Raw genomic sequence first — 16,779 nt, forward strand, 5'->3', positions numbered from 1 at the left:
TGTGTGACATCTATATAAACAGCCCGCTCTGCTGTTCAGCATCCAAGCAGTGTGAGATTTCCTTTCAGATGAATTCATGTGCCATTTGGGATGTTATACTGTGTCATTTATTATACACCACATTTGCAATCGCTGTTATTTACATCTTCGCATGCCTGGGAGTCTTTGCTTGATAAATCGGAGTTAAAATAGGAAAGCTAGGCATTTTGAGGAACATTCATTTTTCATTATTCTCAAAGCCTTTGCATTTGCAGCTTTAAAAATCGGCTGGCAAATCCACTCCCTCATTCAAACAAACACATAAAAAGAAAAGAAGGAAAAGAAGAACATTTGCTGAGAACCAAGCCTCGAGTTCATGGAGTTTTGGTCACAAATCTCAGTTTGCTTCACAACTCACTCCCAGGAGGTCGAACACGGTGCTTTATGGAGGAACACTGCAGGGAGGGACCATTTACAGTCACATATCACCGCTCGTCGGCCATCCTGGCCAATTCCTGTCACGCCAAAACAAAGGAATGAAAATCGTCCGCCACTGTCCCCGGTGATGTATTCCTGCGCAGAGGGTAATTGCAACAGACAAAGGGAGAAGACTGGAGTGCAAGGAGGCAGCACGCAGCTGATGAAAGCAGCAGACAGGCGGTCAGAGGGAACAGGCGAGGAAGGTACATCCACTGGAGAGAGAGGTCTCGTGATGGATGGGGTGGAGGAATGCCAGACTTGCTCCGAGAGATTGAGAGCAATTCTCTCAGTGCCAAAGTGGCAGAAACAAATGGCTGAGATAGAGCTTGGGTCTCACTGTTATGAACTCCCAGACAGTGATGCCTTTCAGGTCAGCGAGGCCTCTCTGGGGGGTTTCAGGAGACCTGGCTGACTGGGAAAATGTGCAGTTTGCACCCTCGCTGAGTGCTGGTGGAAGCTCACGTCTGCCTGTCGAGACACATCAAAAAGTCTGGGCGAAGAAGAAGCCCAGACTCTGTCAGTGGTAAGTGCAGTGGATGTCTTCATAATCAAAAACATTTCTTGGCAGAGCTGTGGTCGGTTTTTCTTCTTTTTTGAAGCGAATCTATATTAAAACAGAGTTCATATTTATTTGTACTGTGATTACAGGAAGTTGAGCTCATTTTTTTTTGTTGTGGAAAAGCGAAAAGCAAAGCTCTCCAAAGGAATTGAATTACTGTGCTTCATAGAAAATTGAGTGAGAGTGATTTTGTGGCCATTGCGATGGCACCCACGGGTGTGTGCTGGTTGGATAGGCCGTAGGCCAAAACACAATGCTAAATATCACACTTCATGTTTAGTCAGTAGCTCTGATAGTGAAAAGACGGTTGTCTGTGTTTTGGCCTGTTGTAGGACCCGCCGTCGTCCCTCAGGCACTGTTGCCACATCTGTTGTCACTGATGCCAGTGATTAATCCAGGCACAGCATTACAGACAGGAGCTGGGTGGAGGTGGGTTGCAAAGAGGCTTTCAGAAGCTCACATCCTGTAGCTGTTTGAATCCAGCAGACAGTGGAAAGGTCTATGACACTGGAGCAGCGACAGTATTTGTCAGCACTAACAAATGAAGCAAATGCTGCCAAACACTGCAGTTCCTCTTATGGACACTAGAGGCTGTCTCAAAACTTTGGTCTCTGTTGTCAACCTTTTCACGCATAGAGGTCACTACAGTGGACAGCTGTTAAAAGGCTTGTATTTGTGTCCGTGTTAATGGTATACTTGCATATAAAACCACTGGACACTGATGTGTCACTCCATACCTGCCACTGGTCAGCCAGAGTTGTCCACCTAAGTGTACATGTAAAAAACTCTGAAAAGTTTTTTTTTGTTTACAACTCAGCCACTTTGATACTGCTAAGGTATAAATGATCTGCCATGATTGAAAGGTGTTGCTATCTGCTATGTTTCCAGTTTTAACTGGACCCCACAAAGTGCTGCTGGTACTGCTGGGTACAGACCTTCTACAAAGGCCTGGCTTCACGTTTGGCGAGTGAAATCCTGCTTTTCTATCTGTTTCTTAGCACCAATTAGCATAAAATGATGCAGCTTGCTAATCAGGGTTGCTAACATTAGCTGATAACTTTCTTTCATCCCGATATGGTAACTTCAGACTCCTAAAAAACAACAACATGATGAAATGATAACGTTAATGATACAAAATGCAAAGTCAGTAAAACCAAAATGGTCCATCTTTTATGTACAGTCTCTTATGTGCAGAGTCAGTTGTAAATGCGACGTATATACCCGGGCTGGCAACCTGCGGCTCGGGGCGCATGCGGCTCTTTCATGCTTATACTGCAGCTCCGCGTAGCTTGGGGAAATAAATTCTGTATTTTATTAGTGTAGTTCTTTTTCAAAGTTGTAGTTCTAAATGTGAAGATTATTGTGATCTTGAAATAATAAAATAAAATTATATTTTATTATTTTTTGACACTCAAAATAAGCGTCACACTTCGCATCAGAACTCTCGTCCAGAATCAAAAATGGAGGGATGCTGAGAACCTTCCAGGACCGGACAAACTCATGTTTGAAACATGGAATTGATCGTACGTGAGCAGCTATGTGAAAAACAAACGCTGCTCACGCCTCACAGGCGACAGTTTACAGTCTTGCGGGAAGATGAACGTGACTTTGTACAGCCCCGATGTGCAGACGCAGGTTCAGGAGCATTCTACTTTTTTTTTATCTTATAATTTACCTTTAATTCTTAGTTTAGTCTTTACTAAATTCTTAACTTATTCCTTAGATCTGTTAGACTTTTTTTGTTTCCTAATCTATCATGCAACTCTTTCTCTGTGAATCTTTCTAAATTTCTTTTTTTTTTTTTATTTGTAAATTTTGTAAATTCAGGTCAAGGTTTTGTTACACGCTCTGAAAGCCCAAAGTTGTGAGCTGCCATTCTTATAAGTTTAAGGTTTGAAAGAGACCAAGAGTTCAAAATGTGTTCATTACATGGATTTCATAAGCAGCACACTGTAGTTGTTTATACAAAGCTTAAAGGTAAAAAACAATATATACAGCATTAGCTTCATTTTACATGTCGGTGTTTTTTTTCTGTGGCTCTCTGGGTGTTAAAGGTTGCCGACCCCTGGGGTATAAATACCACACATAATAGGTTCATACAAATAATAATTGCTAGTACAAATATTGGTACTGATATAATTTGCTTTGTAAATATTTCTGTATCATTTGGGTTTTTTCCCTTTAATTAGGTGCGATGTGCTTTTATCAGATGTTTCGTGCACGGCAACAACCACCTCAAATCTATGACGAAAGAAAATGAAAACACAAAGGCAGAAATTGCTCAGAAAGAAAGCAAGAGCGGCTATATCAATCACGCTAAAAAGGTGGTTGAGAAAATAATCTTTTGAGTCCTTTAACCACCATGTTTATAAAGATCTCTGGAGCTGGGACTTTCATCCTGCTTTTAGTTGATTTCCCCTTTGAAGCGCTGCAGCGTGTTAACCCCAGAGGACAAACCAATCCATTATCTCTCAAAAATGAGAAATCAGAAATGTGCTGCAACAATTTCCAGGTGATCATCTCTCCAGCATTTCCATATTGGAAACCTATTCTATCGGATTGATTTCCCTGGGAGACTTGTCAGTTCTCATTCATTTTTCAATTTGCAACTGCATCAGTGCGGGTCCACAGCCTTTGTTGAATCATAAAAAGACAGTTTTCTTGGCCACTGCCCCACATCCCAACTGCAAACCTATGATTCGGCTGCCAAATCAACCTCTTGATATATTGATATGATGCAGAATTGTGACAACTTTGCAATAGACAGCAAGCTGTCTGAAAATACAAAGACAAAGATGGAGGTCCTCAATTGTTATCTCAGACATAATTGTGGCCCGAGTTGATTTTTTCCTGTGGTGACTGCAGGTGCCTAAAGTCTGTCCCCATTTCTCCCCTTTCCTTCTCGCAGGCTCAGAACAGCCTTTGTCTTGATGTATTAATTACGTGGAACTTCTTCCTCCGTCCAGTCAGGGATGGATGTTTTTTGTTGTCTAGCACGGGGGGAACTGTTCCCTCCTCATCTCACCGCGGTGGCATATGTCACCACTTAAAGACCGGATTAGAACGTGTGGAGGTTTCTACCTACCTATTAAGATTTGACCGTCCTTGAAAGGAAAATAATCTGGCCTGTAATTAGAGTGAGAGTATAATTTGTATGAACTTCAATTACTTTTTTCCTCCTAATGATCTGCCGTGTATTCGCTAACCGTGGTAAGGTGACCTATTAACCAGGAATTTTCCTGCATTCCTCCAAATGCAAATAACCAGTTTAGTTAACGAGATGACTTTAGTCACACGTGCGTGTCAGTCTGATATATTTGACCCTTCATAGACGGCCTTAAAATGAAGTACTGAAGAGAGAAACTCTAAGATAAACATAATGAATGCAAGGCAAGAGCTAGGCTAACTGAGCTTTTCTTCTGCTCTTCCACGTAGTTGTTGGCTAGAATTTTCTTTCCACTGATTGGCTGCTCAGGATGGAAGAGCTGCCGCATGTTCCTGTATGGATGTCACCTAAGGCAGCGGTCCCCAACCTTTTTTACTCCATGGAGAAGTTTAATGTTCAACAACATTTTCACAAACCGGCCTTTATGTAAGGTAAATAAAACAAAATAAAATGATACGCCCGAGAGAAAAACTCTGGTATTTTGCAAATATAATAATAAACGTAAATTCACTGTGTAATTGTGTAACTTTATTAGCAGCGACCTCCTGAAACGCACCAACAACATTGACAGTAACATCCTCTTCTCTGCCCCTTAATGCTCTCTGGTCGCTATGGTAACACATAAATATTTATTTTAAAATAAGACACAACTACATCACGGGAAAGACCCGGGGAAACCGAGTTAGCGATAAAAGCCCTGAAAACCATCAATTTCACACCCGAGCCTCAACTCTCGCAGCCCGGGGGTTGGAGACCGCTATTTCAGACTACCCAACGCCTGAAATTTTAGGAATAACTTTCAGGTTATTCCTTCTGGTTTGTGAGTCCTGCTTTAGTTTCCTCGGCTGCCAATAATATGTATTGTATGGTTTAAAGGATGGGGAAACAAAGCTTGCTGTTACTTCATACCGCACTGAGTGTTTTGTAGTATTTTTCAACAAGCATGCTCAATCATCCAGGTAAGTAAATTCCAAAAAGTTGATTCTGTTCATCTGTTCATCACAGCATTGTAGCCCCCTCCTCCATTCAGAGATGGTCTTTCCCTGCATGTAAAGGCGTCCTTGACACCGCGCTCAAAGCAGCGTCCTCCCCATACAGGATGTGTACATCCCCATCACTGAAGGAGTGATCACTGGCCTGTAGGTGTGAATAGACTGCAGAGTCCTGGCCAAGTGGTGCAGCAGATTAGGTGTCAGATGATATTTAATGTGAAGATGGCCTGTCTCTTTCCCTGACATCCTCTCCTGGGTGCACTGCTGCAGCACACCGATACTCCGCCGCTCTCAATCCAGGTCTCATCAAATGGCACTCGAGTCAGAGAGAGAGAGAGAGAGGACGTATGGCGAGGAGGAAGAACAAAGATAGCAGGGAAAGGAAGGGAGGCTGAAGAGAGGAGAAGATGTGAGACGTGGCCGAGAAGTCATTAACAGAAAGTGAAAAGAGAGTGGAGGGAAAAATAAGTACAAAGTGGGAGATGTGAAGGGAAATGCACACTGAGATGACTAGGCTAGGGAAGGGCAAGAGATGGAAGGATAAAGAGAAGAGATGGGAAGAAACCCACCGTTTCTGTGAGCTAGCTGAATACGTGTGACAGCGTGGAAGATAAGAGAGCGGGAGGGGCCAAGGAAGGGGCTGTGAGGTACCCTGGGACGAACATGCGTACCTGCAGAGAGACAAGGAAGGAGAAGCCTCGTGGGCCTCACTCAGACGTGCTGTAAGAAAGCGTGACAGGATGCAGGCCCCCAGGTCGTGGAATCAGTTTAAATGGTATCACTCCACTCCTCCACTTTCTCCATCTCCTCCTACTCCGCCTTCTTTTTCATCTTCCACCCTTCAGCCTCACAGCCTTTTTCCTCCTCTCTCTCTCTGCACTCGCTTTAATTCCACTCTAATTTGAGTTGGAGAGAATGCTCCATGGAAGCAAGCGCAGCTTTCCTTTCAATGGTGCATTTACTGCTCTTTATACATCGGAGCGCTATTTTTATGCATCAGTTGTACTAAACAGACAGCAGAGGTGGAAACATGCATTTGTAAACTGGGTTGCCGGTGCTTCTTCCTGTCGCATTTAAGGGGATTAAATGAAGAGAGGGAAAGAAAAAAGATTTTTCCTCAAGTTATTTATTGATCCCAAACTGAAGCGTCACTGAAGACACGATTGGATCAGCTCAGATTGGAGTTTTTCTTCTTTCACTTCATGTCCTGCTCTAATTTAAAAGACAGTGTTTTTATTTCCTTCCTCTCATTATTGCCAGTTTACTTCACTCGTGTCTTACTGTCCCTCTGTGTACACTCATGTCTTCATTTCACATGTGATGCTCTGCTGGCTTCCTGCTTTTGATGTGTGCCTGTTTTTGTTCTGGTGTAGCTTCATTTATTTATTATACATTTTAAGTTAGATTGCAGATGGCCCCGCCCCTCCCTGAGCCTGGTTCTGCTGGAGTTTTCTTCCTGTTAGAAGAGAGTTTTTCCTCCCTGCTGTCGCCAAAGCACATGATCACAGAGGGCCATATGATAGTTGGGCTTTTCTCTGTTTTCTGTGTACTATTGTAGGGTCTTTACCTTACAGCGGCAGCCCCAACCCTCTCTCCATGGACCGGTACCCCTCAGTTGTTTGGTACCGGGCTGCGAGAGTTGAGGCTTGGGTGTGAAATTTATAGTTTCAGGGTTTGTATCAGTTTTTATCGTTATCTTTTATCGTTTTTATCGTTAACTCGGTTTCCCTGGGTCTTTTCCCGTGTGTTATGCATAAATCGTATTTCTTTTGGTACTGGTTTTATTTTCTTGTATTTATCCACGACACCTAAAAGGCCAGTCTGTGAAAATATTCCGGTCCGTGGCACAGAAAGGTTGGGGACCGCTGCCTTACAGTATGAAGCACCTTGAGGCAACTGTTGGTGTGATTTGGTGCTATATAAATAAAACTGAACTAAACAGAATAAAATTTGAGTCACTTATATACAGACAGCACTGTTTTTAAAGTGCTATATAATAAACGAGGATGATGATGATGTACAGACAGTTGTTTACACTGACAGTCATTTTGGTCAGTGTACATCAGTACTGTCATTTTGTAAATGATCGACTTAAACGTATCTCTCTGTGAGGACAGTAGCTCTAAGTATCGCTGGCTGGTGTGATATCAGTCAGATAAACTAGTCTAACACTAACCACCAATCATCAAGCAGCGCCTCCATCCTGGCCCTTGATAAAAGCCTAATGAACTGTGATGGCTGCAGTCACGTCTCCTGCTATCACTCCTCCACAGGACGGCTGCATTTCCAGTGTTTTGGGATTCATGTGTGGAAGAAATCTAACTGACACATGAACCATGATGACTGGACTCTAGCTGTGGACTGACTATCCGCAGTGTCCTTGTGCGTTAGTTTTGTGTACAGACACGCTGGAGAGATTAAATCTCTCAGCTGGCTTGAAGAGTATGGAGGAGGTGGCCAGGGAGGAGGGAGGGGGGGTCTCTGCTTAGACTGCTGCACCTGTAGCCCAAATCCAGATGGATGGATGTATACATATATACGACTGCCATGTGTTTCTCTGCTGTGAGCTCTTTTTTACATAATAAACAGCTGTCTTGTGCTAAGAGAGCAGATCTAACCTCGGGAAGCACCGGGGTGCATCTGTGATGTCAATCCTCCAGTGCAGTTTTGTTTCATCCTTTGCGTTGTTGCAAAATAACACCCGGAGCATGTCAGAAGTGGAGCGTTTAGTCTGCACACGGGCTTTTGTTTTGGAAATGCTCTCTTTATCTTCTGTGTGCACTTTGATTTAGCTTCTGTCGAAAATAGACCAGACGCTGTCGTAAGCGATGGGGACCAGAGAGCCACTTCTTGAACACTTCTGAAACACGCTGCGGCGCGGCTGCCTTGTTCTGGATCTGCTTCAGCGATCACAACCCGGAGCGCGATGCTGTCTTGCGCGGCATTTCCCGGGGTCGAGGTAAATGTGCAGTCTGGACAGCTAAACGATACGGCCGCCCAAAGACGCAAAAAAGAAGAAACACAAGAACCAAAACTACAAAATCACATTTTCAAAGTCACACCGACAATTCAGAAAGTAACAGATGTTACGGCCCTAGCAGGGCCTCCTCCTGAAGGTGCCTGTGTGGGCGTGTCACACTACCTCTTCTGCCTGAGGTGCCACCTTTCCCTTTTGTGCAGCTGACTCTCGTCAGTAATCAAGGAGATTTAAGCCCAGGGAAAGGTGAGCTCTGGGCCAGAGTGCCATTTGTGTGGTTTACAGCTAGTGAGCTGAGTGTTTTTGTGGTGTTTCCAGCTGGTGAGCTGTGTTTTGTGGTTGTCAGCTAGTGAGCTGCGTTTTCCTTTTGACTTTTTGCCTTACTGACCGACGCCTGAGTTTTTGTTTGTTTCTTTTACAGTGATAACGGCTTGTCCGTCTCTTTTAGTTGAATTACTTCAATAAAACTGTTTTATTTAACTGTTTTGCCTCCCTGACTCCTTTTTCTGACCCGGTCACTTTTGTTACTTCCCCCTCCCCGCCTAGACCCCTCAGTGGAACGTAACAACAGATCAAAACCTCGAATATGTAAACATTTCAGAAAAACAACAACATCAAAGCGAAACAGAAAACACAACAAAAATGTAACATTATAAAAAACAACACAAACAGAGATCCTTGCAACATTTAAACGTTTTAGAAACAGGAAACAACAGAAAAGAGAACATTTTGTTGCTGTTGTGTTTTCGGGTCCACCAAAAACAATGAGCATCTTTTCTGACTGGTTCTTCACTTTGCATTCGTCTAGGATCAGAGTCACTACGTGTAGCATGAGGTGAAACCTGGACCCTACAGAGGTTTCACAGCTTGTCCAACTCCAAGGTTTGCCGTGTCTCAGAGCACAATCTGCCGTTTACGCTCCCGATTGGAGCTAAACAGGTATCGCTGCTTACTCCAGTCTCCAGAAAACAGCGTCTCCATTCCTGGACGATCTCTGTGCGCCGACAGCAGGAGGATCTAAAGCTTTTTAAACAGCGTCGTCTGAAGTGTTTGCATTTCACTGATGATCAGTAAGAAATATAAATTATTAGATGCAACTTAATTCTTTGATTTGTTAAACACCTTTATTGTTCTGTAAGCATTAACATATGGCTTTCTATTTGTATTTTCTGACCTTGTAGCAAATTTGCCTGTAATCTGAGTGTAATCTGCTTTGATGTTTATTCACCACTCGCTCTCAGCCCATTAAACACCTCGCCATTGTAGAAAGAACAGAAAACTTTAGCTCAGTGGACGAGCAGATGACCACAGAGTGGCCTTTTGCTCACGTCTTCCCCCTCGTAGGGTTGACCCAGGATTTTGAGTTTGGGGGTTTTGTAAGTCTTCTGTTTCTGTATCCTGAGCATCTCTATATTTCTGTTCATGGTTTCTTGTTTGTTAGCTTCCTCTTGTTTCCATTTCTCCTCTTTTTTCGTTGCAGTCACGCATGTCTCCATGTTTGCTTGTCTCCTGGCACTCTGTCAGGTTCACATGTCTTAGTCCTGGGCCCTATTTCAGGAAGCCGGTTTAGAAAACTCAGAGTGAAAAACGATACTCAGGGTTGAGTAACCCCGAACTGTCCAACTCGGAATATTCGGTTTCAGAAAGGCTGATAACAAGTAGTTCAGTCAACGCGGAGTTGCTTTAACCCCAAATTAAGCGCGCGGACGAGGATACATAAAGCCCTGATTAGTGGAGCACAGATTAAGCGAGTCACCATGGAGACGGAGGGAAAGAAGGCGCGGTCAATGTATTTCACAGCGCTTGAGGCCGAAATTCTGATGGCAGCATCTGCCGATAACATGCAAATTTTGCGGAAAAAAGTAACACAGCCTCAGCTGCAAAAGAAAGGGAGCATGCATGGCAAAACATAGCCGACAGAGTCAATGCGTGAGTGTTAATTTAAACATTGATCGAGGGATTTCCACCCATTTAACACGTTATTTTATTATATTTTATTTTATTTTGTATTTCATACATTTTATTTTGTGACGTGATGTGAGCGCAGGTGCAACCCAACAGGCCCCAAACGTTCCTGGCAGCAAGTAAAAATGAAATATAAAAATATAGTCCAAACAGGTAAGGTGTAATTGTATTATGAGCCATAGTGCTTGGTCTGTTTGTCCTATATAAATCAATTGCAGTTAGAGGCTACATTAATTTCCCCTCTGTAAGCACTTATTGAAATTATCTGAGCACATTACAAGTACATATTTGCTTACTCTGTATGCTCAAATGTGACCCCGTTATGGCCACTAGAAAAAAAGCGGAGGCCCGAAAAACAGGTGGGGGTCCTCCACCACTCACAGAGCCTGGCCACTTGGCTTCCACATTTGTGATAATGTTGGCAGCATCACATATGATCTTCACAGTGCAGAGAACACAAATTAGCATCCATTACTATAATGAAATAATTTGTTAGTTTGACATGCTACAGGAAACTATGTACCTGCACATTAATGCTGTGGAAAGACTTCCTGTTCACATAGTCTCCTTCATTTACTGAAGGAGCAATGATTGGAATGTGAGTACCATCTGTACAGCCAATCACGCCTGGGAACCCTGAAAATAAATGTAAAATTTAAGTAGTAGTTCAAATATCACCACATCATGAATTAAGTTTCGTTCATCCTGATACCTGCAATTTTGTGGCATCCCTCTTTGATAAATCTTGTGGGTCTATGACCGGGGAACACAAACGAGTACAGGAGACGTTTCAGTGCAACTGTAACATTCCTGACTGCCCGACAGACGGTAGCCTTGGAAACGTGCTCAGCGTCACCAATATTATACAGAAAGCTCCCGTTTGCAAAAAACCGAAGTGCAATACAAATAATATGTACAGAACTGAGAGAATGTCCGCGATGTGTCACATGAGCAATATTAGTCCTGAGGATGTTATTCAAATAAATTATAGATTGTGCTGAAAAACGGTAACGTTCACACAGGAAATCATCAGGAAATGATAAAATGTCCAAACGCGCTCTAATCACTCTCTCCCGGCGGAGAGCTCTGCGGAGAATTTGGGCTTCAACATCTACTGGCTCTTCGAGGAAGGAGCACGCCATGTCTGACACTTCCTACAGTCAGGTTTCTGACAAAGAGGCGGAGAACGTCAGGGTTAGTTGAAGTAAACCTGCTAGGGGGCAGGTTAGCTTCACGGAGTGTGTCGTCATAGTAACTCACTCAGAATTAACCTAAACTCGCTTTGTGAAACCGAAAACCCAGAGTTTTCGTTAACTCAGGGTATACTTACTCAGAGTTTGCACTAAACCGGCTTCCTGAAATAGGGCCCTGGGCCCTGTGCTTCGTACGTCGCTTACTACATCCAAGATCAAATGAAACATCCAAGACCAAATCATCGCGCTAACTGTGAGCTCGCTATTCCGGTTCCCCGAACACACCTGTTGTTGGCGATTAGTATAGCTGGATGAAGTAATGTGAGATCACTGGGTGGCCCAACAGGGGCTACGCATCGATAGTAGAAACATTGATCGGCAACCCTTTGATTGGTCGGCGAAAATGTCGAAGGAGCGCGCTCGGTATTTTTCGGCAGCAGAGCAAGAACTCTTGAGTGAGGGATTTCAGGAGTTTCAGAGTTTAATTAAAACGCAAGGGAACACTGCAAAGGCTGCAAAAGCAAGGAGAGAGGGCTGGCAGAAAGTTGCTGACAAATTAAACTCGTAAGTAATTTAATAATAACAATAATAATGGAGTGGGTTTATATAGCGCTTTTCAAGGCACCCAAAGCGCTTTACAATACCACTATTCATTCACTCTCACATTCACACACTGGTGGAGGCAGCTACAGTTGTAGCCACAGCTGCCCTGGGGCAGACTGACAGAAGCCAGGCTGCCATATTGCGCCATCGGCCCCTCTGGCCAACACCAGTAGGCGGTAGGGTAGATTTATTATATTACACTATATTATCCAATATTATATTATATTATATTATAATATGTTATATTATATCCCCTTTCACATTAGAGCCACAACAGGACCCACTAGAACATGGGAACAAGTAAAAGTGAAATATAAGAATATTCTACAGAATGGTAATATCTATCACTTATATTGCTTGTCGTCTCTTGGAAAGAGACCCTGAAATACTCTGTTTGTTTGTTCATAACAGCAACCAAGAAAAGGGCAGAGCAAAAAAAAAAAGACAGGTGGTGGTCCTGCACCCCCTCGTCAACAAGTTGGTTAAGTAAATAATATCCTCACGGGAATATCGATATCTCTCTATGAGCACACTGTCGCGCTGAGCTAAAGGATCCTGTCTGTCCCGCAATATACGCTGAATCCTGAAAGCTCTCCTTATCAATCTTGCACCTTCCGCAATGGGTGGCTCGCGTAAACGGACAGGATATGACTGCGACAGGCTTCCCAAATCCACGTTCGCTTTTATAGCCGTGGTCTCTCATCTTGATTACACGAAGTAATTTACAATTACTACTCTGAAATATGAATTACATCTGTAATAATCACATACATGTAATAGAATGTTAATAGTACATTTCCCTTTTTTAGGGAATGACCTGTATGTATCTGTGTGACATCAATAAAAGAATCAAGTGCTGCATTATCTTTAGTTACATTGATGTTATTTATTTATGGTGAAACAGTGGTGGAATATCGCTGTTGCTTTCGTATGAATGACGCGGGCATACCTGCGTGGCCGCGATCTAATCCTGTTTACATAAAGTAAACCTGCTCCCCAGCAGGTTTACGCTTACGGCTCTGTTGCTATGACAGCAAGTCCCGGATGGGCTTCGGGGAACCGAACGATCCAGGATCACGCGAAATCGTCAACAATCTCATCCAGCTAACTCACTTAGCGCGGTACGAAGAACAGGCCCCAGGTCTTGGTGTTTGTTACTTCCTGTTTTATTTTGGTAGTCCCTCGTTCCTGGTGTTTCCCCCTCCCTAATTACCTGGTGTGTTTATATTGTCTCCCTTTGTCCTTTGTTGTGTCCCTTGCAGTATGTTTCCCCCTCACGTTTTGTGTGATTTACGTTCTTTATTTCTCCTGGTATTTTGTACTTTGTTTTAGTTTAATAACCATCTTAGTTTCTTTCCTCGTGTTCCTGAGGCCGACTTCTGGGTCCAGCTGTGCCGGCCACAGCATACCCGATAGAACCTGTTGTTATATATGCTAGACTTTATTTACATAGTAGATCTTCTGCAGTTTTACTCACTAAAACATGCTAAACCTATTCACACAGCACTTTTATTACTGAAACTACTGTACTGTGCTTTTCCTCCCACACACACTCGCAGCCGTTCTTTGCATTGCTTTCAGTCTGTATTGTATATTCGACGTGTTCACATTTTTTATACTACATGTTTTTAAAACTGTTTGGTTCTCTTGCCAGTAAACGTTCAAATATTAGGATCGGTTAAATGCTGCCAGCACCACCTCTTATCCGTAAAGACGCAGGGGAAACCCTGGGTATCCAGTTGATAACCAAAGTTGTGTGACTGCTTATCTTGATTGCCGGTGTTATTGTAAGTGAATCCAAACAATGGAACGATACCCCGGCTATGGTGAACTCTCTTTGCAGCGCGGGACCCTTCTAGTCTTGTTTATCTTATCACATTGCCATGTATAAATGGCCTGTAAATGGCCTGTATTTGTAAAGTGCTTTACTCGTCCCTCAGGACGCCAAAGCGCTTTACATATCCAGTCATCCACCCATTCACACACTGGTGATGGCAGCTACATTGTAGCCACAGCCAGCCTGGGGCGCACTGACAGAGGCGAGGCTGCCGAACACTGGCGCCACTGGGCGCCACCGGGCGGTCAGAGGGCCACTGGTATAACTCCAAATCTCCAAATCTCTGGAACAACTAAACTTTCACATAATTCTTTCGATAATTCTGGCCTTAGCGCCGCGCGTAACGTCTGAGACCTATTAGAACCAGCTGCGAAAGCTCGCAATGAAAAATGAACTAATAGGAATTTTGGAGTTGATTAGCAGTTCGGGCAGAGGCACGGTGTACGCATTTACACGTTTTGTAAATAACTGACTCCAGAATTGCTCATCAAGCCAAACGGTGCAACAGCGAAACATAAATATGTAAAAATGTGCTGTGTTTGTATCACGTTTCCTAAAACATGCACGTCATGGTGCAGCTGAGGTTACACCTGTCAGGTTCCTGCCACGTGTGCCACGCTCAACCCGCTCTAGATATACTGCGCCGAGGAATAACACCTTTGGCGTTACAAGCGATCTGGCAGATGGTCAACTCTGATTGAATTCTCCCTCCATCACTTCCCTGCCTCCACAAGCTTCACTGCACGGCTCAAATCTTGGCCAGTACTGTCCTCTGAGTCCCACGTGGGTGAAAAGCAAAGGCTAACTCATCTACAAACAAGTCAATGCTCAGCTACTCCCTGCAGGTTTGGGCACTGTCCTGAATTAAAGAAATAAAATCTCTAGACTCTCGACTGCCTTTATCCCCCCTCCCCTCTGACAAATCCCTACAACAGCATTCGGTGAGCGTTCCTCGGCACAGGCCGGACTGATTTAAAACAAATGAGAGGTGTTAATTCCTAAATAGGCTTAGAAAGGATTCATCTGTACCCAGACTCGGTCCTGTGTTTTCTGTCTGTGAGCGTTTGACATTTCTTCATGCTTACATAGATGTTTGCGTGCGCTCTTGCGGGTGCACGTCTGTGCTGGCATCAAGAGCCAGAGACCGCCAGTGGGGCATAGCCCTGTCTGTCCATCTGTCAAGCCTGGAGAGGTCCCACTCTGCGACCCCTGCGGCTGTCAGGGCACTTTGCCCTCCACAGTTTGCTGCTCTCCCTCCTTCCCTGCCTCTTTCTCCCCCCTCCCCTCTACTCCGCAACTCCCCCTCCCACTTCTCCTCCTCCTCCTCCTCACAGCTGCCTCCTCAGCTGTGTCTACTGGCCGCCGTCCCACTCCTCGGAGCATGTCCTGTTTATCTCGCAGAGCCTGAGCAGCAATCACACCCCACATGTTTAACGCACAAGATGCTCACAAACACTGTATGCATGCCGACACACTCGAGTGGGTATACGCTTAAAATGAAGCTCGCACAGCCTCGGCCTGTACCGTGTATCATGAAGGGATTGTCTGTCTTTCTCTTTGCGTGTGCGCTTAACCACGTGTGACGTCACTCTGTGAGAAACAACCCCGTTAATACCCGCCTCGCTGGTAAGCCTTTGTTAACTTTCACCAGTTATCTCTTGGACACATACTCTTCTCATTATGTTTAAAGACGACCTCATCGGGTTCCACTTCATCTGTCTGTCATGTGTAGATGCTGCTGCAAAGCTGGATGCTTGCATAACAAAATAATAGCTTCAACCAATGAGGTCGGAGCATGGGTAGGTAGACATTGTAGCATACAGCCTAGACCACGAGCATGCCCCACCCACATGCTGTTCAAACCTTCTGTTTGCAAGAGGCAGCCAATCGACAGAGCCGAGCCAAGGCCCAGGATGAGAGCAACAAGGATTATTTTGAATTGTGAATCACAAAATAGTCGCTCAATGTTGGACTGCAGGAGTGAAGAAAAGGCTCTGGAAATGAATACAGTAAGTCTTCTTTAAGGGTCACTCAAATATCTTTTGTACGGTGTTATATAATCCCAAACCTTGACAATCTATTGAAAATGTTCTGTTTGCATGCACCACTGCAACTGACCTATTTGTCACATCAAGTCGGTAACATAACAGTAACATAAAGGACACTTTCTGCAGAAGCAGTGATTCTCTCGACATTTCTGCATTTTCTACACTTCATTTAAGAACTATGGAAATATGGAAAAACACAAAAAGAAAATGTGTATAGAAGAAGTTTTGTTGTTCAGTTACTACCTAATTATGTGGAATTTTATCTACAAGTCATGACAAGTGTGGTGCTATTTTCTTGTATCACACAAATTCACACAGATATATATGAAGTTGAAACTGATTTGAAAACATTTCTCTATTTAAAGGTCCTCCTAAGGTTCCTCTTCTCTGTTATTTTCCCTCTTGTATGTGCTAGTGTGACAGGTTGAAGGACTAGTGCATATAAAACTGTTCAGTTAATACTAATTCATATCAGTTGATATAAGGATGAAAATAATGTAAATATGGTAAGAAAATGGTTAAGAGTTTATTATTTTTCATGTTATATTAATGGCTTTCATGTTACTTAAGAGAACTACAACCTATACATCTCTGATCGGCTAGTAAGCCTTTTCTGGGATCGATTAGTAGTGTCTCTATCCTCCACTAGGGGGCTTTTTGCGCTTTCGCAGGTTCAAAACCTTTTTAGGTAGTCAAACTAAAGTCTCAGGCTTCAGGCTGCTCTAAATGTTCTGTTTCAAGAGTTCTTTTCTAGTCTTGGCTCTTTATGATGTCAGTGAGGGTGGTCAGCTATCTCTGACACACAGCTTTGACTGTATTCACTAGAGGAGGATCGATCGCTTGTATTGGTATTGGATTGATGCTAGTACAGTAGGATCAATACTTTTCTATCCTCAGTATATAGCCCACTGAATTGTGTTAAATATTTTTTTGAGGTAAAAATAACTCAAACATGTTCTATGAAAAATGTCTGACCCTCT

This window comes from Aulonocara stuartgranti (assembly GCF_965226115.1).
Source record: "Aulonocara stuartgranti genome assembly, chromosome: 15".
Taxonomy (NCBI): Eukaryota; Metazoa; Chordata; class Actinopteri; order Cichliformes; family Cichlidae; genus Aulonocara; species Aulonocara stuartgranti.